The following is an 8,032-nucleotide window of genomic DNA, read 5'->3' on the forward strand; positions in this document are numbered from 1 at the left end:
ATTTCAATGTTTCCAACAAATCTGATTACGTATTATATTACTTTGATGATTAAGTTAAGTATTTGATAAGTCTCTCCCCTTTTTGTTGTGAATGTTTGGACGTTTATGTTATAGTAACCTCTTGGTTCTTTTGTCAAAGACAAATTTTGGCTTTAAATTGCATTCTTAGGTCATGTCAAATTATCTTAAATTACTAGTTCAATACCGTTAATCACCGTTGCTCTCTCTTCCCTTTCAAGAATCAAAAGGAATAAATATAAGCACATAATAAATAGAACATCTTATAAAATCTAACATGAAAGAAAAATCAATGTAATCCACTGGAATTTTTTAAATCTTTATTATTAAAGAAATAGATAGGAAAATAAACAATCAACATTCATAAATTTATCCTAATTTGGTTTTTGATGAACCGGATATTAGGGTTTGAAGAATCTTTTTTATGTCTTAGGTTAAAATGATTAATGAACTATCAACTGAAGTAATTAAATATGATAATTGTTTATCTATTTTACCTTATAAAGATTACCAAAAGACACGATGGTATTGTGCTTTAAAGGTATTTCTCCTCCTTATAAAGTCATCCCCCCTCTTTAGGGAAAGGGAGAGAGATGGATTGAGTAGTATCCCCTCCTTAGAGTAACGTTTCTCTCTAAACTAATTTGGAGATAAATCCTCTAAACTCTCATTATAGATTTTTCTTAAATGTGAATTTTGACAAATCCACTGTTATAGTACATTTTTATTATTATATTATATCCTCCATGTTTTTAAATTTTTAAAAATATCAAAGATTAATAACCATGTCATCAATCAAATTAAATGTTTAAATTTTTGTAGTATTAAATTATGCATAAAAAAAATGTTTATGGATTGAATAGTAATTAAAATCCGTTTTAAACGAAATTTGACATGTATATTAAGAATATAAAGAATATGCAATCCGATGGTTAAAATTTTAAAATATGTAGTCATTTTTTTTTTGTCCTTTATCCTGGATACACTACTTAAAAATAATATTTAGATTCATTTTTATGTGTTGTACCTTAAGTTATCTAATTAAATTCAAACATGTGGATTATTTGGCTAGTAAATCATGTAATTGAATTTAATTATCATTAATAAAAGATAACATTATTTATGTTGTATTGACTAATGTAGTTATACTGTTAAATTTAATTGAAAACTTAAAGAATTGTACATAAATTTTGTCCAAATCTTTTTTCTTTTATATATCTATACTATATATAGTGACAATAACAAGAAAGGCGATATTTAAACCTTGATTATCTTAGTCATCTTAGTAAAAGAGAGTAGACTATGCCACTCTAATGGTGCCTCCAAGTTAATTTCCCTTAAAGGGTTAAGCTCGAATTTACCTTGCCGACTCCAATGAGGGTGAAATTTATGACTTTCTCCTAACCCATTTTTTTTAAGTGAAAAAGTTAAAGGGTCTCAACAGTGAAAGAGATAAGGAGTGAAATTATTTTGTTTTGTACTCTAACTAGAATATCCCTGGTTAATAATTACTCTAAAGTCTAACTAATGTCTTTTGTTACCTTGAAGGCTTGAACAATTAGTATTAGGTAGAGAGATTCGAATTTGTTTGTCAATTAATATCCAAATAAAATATTCATGTGCCGTAGTTGGACTTAATCAAAAAACTAAAAATAAAAATGTGTCGTACTTCAAAGTTGGAACTAAGACATTCTGATCTTTTTTTTTTTTTTTGAGAAACAAGACATTCTGATCTTTGAAGCCTGTTAAATAGTAATAACTAACTTAGTAATATAAAGTTGTAACATAGCAAGAAAATTTTAGGTTCGACGTCACACAGAATTAGTTACTAATGGGTCCATTTGGATTGAACTTATTGTTGCTGAAACTGAAAACACTGTAGCAAAATAATTTTTAAATGTGTGAATAATATCATGGGACCCATTTTTAATATTTTTTAATATATAAACAGTGCTGCTACAGTGATGAACAATACGTGAACAGTGATGAAACAGTGTGTGAACAGTAAAAATTGTCTCATGAACAGTAAATTTTGCTCCCTTAAACGCGTGAAAGCAAAAAAAAAAGAAAAAAAAGGAAACGTGAGACGCGGGATTCAGCGAAAATGCTGAATCCAAACGCTCACATTATCTAAACTACTTTCTGTTTCTTAGTTATCTCAATTTAATTAAAGATTTTTATGGAAACAAGTGGTGGGAAATGTATCAAATTGGTGAAATGTTGTGACAAGACGAAGCAATAATCAGGCTACATTGCTTTCAATTGAACAGGAATATTGAGACTTATTTGGGCATTGCAATTTGATAATCAAAACAAGTATTTACTACATGTTTTCTAGGTAGTTACACATTACACATCATCCGAATGAAAGAACAAATATCTGAATATATATATATATATATATATATATTTTTTTTTTCATTTTACCCAAGATACTATATCTAGTAGCTAACTTAATTATAAAAAAAAAAGTATGTCATTATTGTGTGGGAAACAAAATTGCTTTAAATGATTTTAGTTGCTACATTAAGTTACTTTAAATGATTAAATGAGTATTAATTAGTTGTTAACTTGTTATATTTTATGAGAAAATGATCGTATAAATAATACTACCCTTTCTTCTCAGATAAATAGCGAATTTCAGTACTTCACCATGGATTAATTTATAAAACACATGCGTGAGAGAAAAGAACATTATTTTTCAAGTATTGAATAATTAGACATATTCTTTGTTTTATGTATGATAACTTTAATTTTTATCCACTAAATCTCCATATCCACTAAATCTAGTTGATTCTTTTTCTTTCTTTTAGTTTGTTTCGAAAACTGAAAGTAAATATTCTTGTAGGCAATGTGACACACGTTATAGGCTTATAGCTAATATAAAAGGCTACATATATAACCAACCATTCAAATGATCGATCATGACCCTTGGATCTCTATGTCTCTCTCATTCACTCTCAAATACACATATATAACCAACCATTCAAATGATCATGACCCTTGGATCTCTACGTCTCTCTCTCTCTCTCTCTCAAATACGCATATAATAATGCATGTTTTATGTTGTCATAGAGCAATTAGAAAAATGGAGGAACCTTTCACTTTCAGAAACCAAAAGGGAATGGAGATGGCTTACTTGCCGGGAGGAGAAAGAGAAAGAGAAAGAGAAAGAGAAAGAAAAGCAAAGCAAAACAAAAGAATGCTTATTAAATAGTATCTCTTTTACTCTTTAGTATATTGCTGTTACACTTGCAACGAGCCCCATTATGAAAGCAAAGCAAAATAAAATAGCTTGCATGCACTCCTCCCCCACTTAACCCATGCATGATTACAAACACCTAACTTATCCCTATATTTCAAAGATTTTTTACAATTATCATTTATAAGTGAATAAGACATCTGAGATTCAATCACCACCTATATAAAATACTAATTGATATTTTGATCTAATAATAAAGGGCAAAAATTACAGAAACAGACGCTATAAGTTAAAACTTTATAAAAAAAAAAAAAATCATCATTTCTCTTTTTTATTTTATTGAAAATTGCTACAAGAGTAATTTACTAATCAAAAGGGCAATAATATCTTCAAAAATTATATTTTATGCTCAGTACAATGAAGGGTATCTTCTTCTTCTTTTTTTTGCTTGAAAAATAGGTATCTTTGACTTCTCACTTCCATATATTGGATGGACGTCGTGCACCGTCTGTTGAATTTTTTTATTATTTTAAATGCCCATATATTTTGGTCATGTTTTATATTATACATTGAAAATTTGATTTTGTCTCTGGGTGTCATGCAAAGTAGGACTCATTAGTCAAACATGTTAGCTGTTGAGAAGAATCAAGCATGGACAAAAGAGTAGGAAACTGTATAAAGAACGCGTTTAGATCAATCTCTATGAATAAAATATATGGTAGGTTAATTATTATTATTTATAATAGAAATAAAATATATAGGCAAATTTGAAAGCTTGTTTACATGCAATTATTAATATCCAAACAATTCAAGAATTTCCACAATAGTTCAACATATGGGGACACTCAGATACTGTAGAGATTTTATTTATTTTTTAAAATTCTTATTATAGGTTAGATGTAATCTTCTCCTACCAATTCTATTTATGTGTTGAACTTTTTAATTTTTTTAATTTTTTTTTGTTTCGGAGATAACGTTTTTTAGAAAATGAGTCATTTTCCTAAAAAGTATTTTTTTTTATAAAACTATTACATCTTCCAATGTTTAGTAGCAACCTAAAATGAGTTGAAAAATAATTTCATAACTTCTCCTGTTTAGCTTGCTATGAGATATAATTTTTTTTAAAAAAATTTAGTAAAAAATAATCTCTAAAATTAAGTCATTCTTTTTGTTTTCCATTAACTCAATTTTTTTGATACTACCAAACAATGTAAAATACAAAAAAAAATTATATTTTCACAATATTTTCATTGAAACAAAACAGAGCGTAACTAATTAGTAATGATTTTTGGTTTATTTCCTTTCCTTTCCCTTTTCTTTTGCTAGATGAGTGAACATTTTAGGAGTGTACGAAAAGTGAGAAAAAAAGAAGAAGCTAAAATTAGCCAATGAAATAAGGAAATCGTATTTTGAAGCTTTAGAAAAGTGAAAAAACTGTATATTAATGTAGTCATTAAAGTCGGAAAGTTAATACATATCTTACAAGGGAGAGCGCTACCTACAAATTGTAAAGTCATCATTGCCTTTAATGTCCCCAACCGTGACATTACCAACTGCGGCATTATTAGTTATCGACTTTCAAGTAGGGGTTGGCATCACAGTCGCTAACCTCAAACCTAATGGGATGTGACTGAAATTTGCCACACGAAGTACTCTTTGCCCTTTAATTTGTTTTACCTTTGGTTAGATTTTCTTTACTAAGAAGATAGATTTGTTGTGAAAATGAAAGTCTTATTATACAAAAAATTTCATATCATTTGTAAGATGGTATATTGGGATTGATATATAACACAAAGTTATGTTATAAATGAAACTATGTAAAAGTAATGTTGTAATTTAGTAACAAAAAGGAAATGTGAATGCACTGAGTGACTTACAATTTGACTTCCAAATATTTTAGTGAGCGTTTGGATTTAGCGTTTCCGCTTAATCCTGCGTCACGTTTTCCTTTTTTTTTTTTTTTTTTTTGCTTTCACGCGTTTAAGGAAGCAAAATTTACTGTTCATGAGACAAATTTTATTGTTCATGCACTGTTGCATCACTATTCACACACTGTTCATCACTGTAGCAGCACTGTTCATACATTAAAAATATTAAAAATGGATCCCACGGCACTATTCACACATTTAAAAATTATTTTGTTACAGTGTTTTCAGTTTTCAGTTTCAGCAATAATAAGTTCAATTCAAACGGACCCTTAAAGTAAAAGAATTCATGAAAAAAATCAAGAGTCTCGTCAACATTATCATTGACACTATTTAATGTTTTTAATAAAAATATTTAGAATTTGAAACTCATTCCCCAACTACTAAATCGTTCAAAAATTAATGATAATGATAAGTCGTTGAAAAGGCTGTCACTATATTTTTTTTCTAGTTTTTGTTTCAAACTACTCTAGTTACAAAATTAATTGTCTTGATGGATTGATTCTATCTAGAAACGTGTCTGGTTGCATCTTCATCAAGATGAGGAGCAATATCCACCAACAAAAAATGACAATAATTTATTACTAATTTTTTAAAGTCCAATTAATTTTACTTACATTTTAGTTTTAGTAAATATCAACAAATATCTTAAGAGTTTTGGTTTATAAAATATTTTTAGAAATTTTTTATAGGAAAAGATAAGAACGACTGATTTTTATGATAATTTTTTTTATATTTTCCATAAAGTGTTATTAAAATTTTCTTAAAAAAAAATTAACAAATACCCTAAGAGTAGGTTTAAAAAAAAAAACCCTAAGAGTATAATCAATTCTTTATTTTTTATATAATTAGTAACACATCATTTATTAGCAATGAAATTTTGAGATTTTGAGGAATGTGCATCAAAATGACCTAACAAAGAGAGAAATAGTAGGGAAATAGAAATTTTCTTGTTGAGATGACAAACATAGTTTTTACATAAATTTATTATAAACATCATTTTTATTATACATCAACTATAAATCGTATATTCGAAAATGAAAATAATTAAAAAAAATTGTCTTTTTTTTATATTTTATTTTAATAAAGTGAAAAAAATTACCAAATGAAAGTACCAATGTGTTGTGTTATCAACCAATATTTGTTGTCGGTATTGGTTTCGGAAAATTTTTGGCTTCCAGCCAATTATGCTCTGCTCTGGACTCTGGCCTGGGTCCCGACTCCCTACACCGGGCAGTGTGAAGCAAAATTGACACAAATACAACAAAGGTTTCAGTTCTTGAAATTCGAAACCATTGTTAGCTTCAGTACCACTCGTCTCTTTACTACCTTTTATTTATTATTATTTTTTTTAATCCAAAGAATCCACTCGTCTCCAGTCTCTATTCTCTAGTGTGCGTATCACAACTAGTCAAATACTCAAAATTAATTTAATTAGAATTGGACTCTAACTTCCTCTCTCTCTCTCTCTCTCTTAATTTTTTTTTTTACTCAATAAATTAGAATCTAACATGTACCTTATTCCTCACTATTGTAATTAGGGATTCAAAATATCTTCAAATCTGTCGGAATTATCTTGAGATGACTGTCTTTGCCTCGAAAAGGGGATAAGACACTTATGATCCCATTCTGTCTTGCTTCGTTGTCATCATTAATTTTAATTCAATCTTATTGACATGCATATAATTTTTAATTATTCAGTATTTTGAGAATATAATAAACGCGTGTTAAAAAAAAAAATTGACCATCTTTTTCTATGAAAATATCAAAATATTTAAGGCATCGTTATATTCCAAAATGATTAATCAAATTATAGTTGTTACTCATCATAATCACTTATATAATTCAATTTGATTAAGTAAACATCTAATGTAGGACTAAACACGTGTTCACACAACACACAATTATCCACTCCGTTCTAGACCTTATATTCCAAAGTATCTCAATAATTATTATTTTATTCCTTGAACATGAAAACCAACAACTTTCACCAACCACAACCCCCCCCCCCCCAAAAAAAGAAAAGAAAAAAAAGAAAAGAGGGACAAATACAAATCATCTATTCACTTCAATCTACTAATTAAACCTACTTGACAAGAATAGAGTGTAGCTAATATGGTATCACGAAAAATGAAAGTACCAATTTTCAAACACATTGTAACATTTGCAGCTGGCTGCTATCTATCAATGTCACATGAAGCTTACAAACATTAAAATTACAATGGGCACGACAAAGATTGTTTTTCGTAATTCACAAGTTTCAAGGCTGCGTGTGAAATTAGTATATAGTACTATATACTATATATATAGGTCAAAGATATGGGACACGAATCGTTCACGTGCCCAGTTTGCTTGAATTGAAATTGAACCTTGAAGCAACGTACACATTATTTTCATTCGGTTAACAGTGATTAAAGTCAATTAAAATGGCGGCGCTTTGACCTTTGAGGGCTTGTCTGTGTTTATATTACTTCTCAAAAAAGAAAAAAGAAAAATAATGGTCCTTTATTTATTTATTTATTATTATTTTTAACAAAGGATGATATTGAAACATTTTTGAAAATTTGTTTCAAATTTAGGATTTCATAAATATCATGATATCTGAGAAATTACCAAACCAATTCCTTTTAATGAGAAGAGGCAATTAACAAAATTGTCTGTCAAAATTCAGAAGAATGTTTATAACTTCCAAATATGTTTTCTTGTATTAACCACTCACCTTTTTGGGGAGAGCTTGATTTGAATGAGATTATGATGATTTTTTTGGGTGGAATTAAACCAAGGTACTCATTTTTTTATTTGCTTACCCCAAAGCTAATTAGCTATGTACTACATTATTTTACAACTTTCACATCATTATATTATGTATCCAAATTTTGTGGGAATT

Source organism: Quercus lobata, chromosome 5, assembly GCF_001633185.2.
Source record: "Quercus lobata isolate SW786 chromosome 5, ValleyOak3.0 Primary Assembly, whole genome shotgun sequence".
NCBI lineage: Eukaryota > Viridiplantae > Streptophyta > Magnoliopsida > Fagales > Fagaceae > Quercus > Quercus lobata.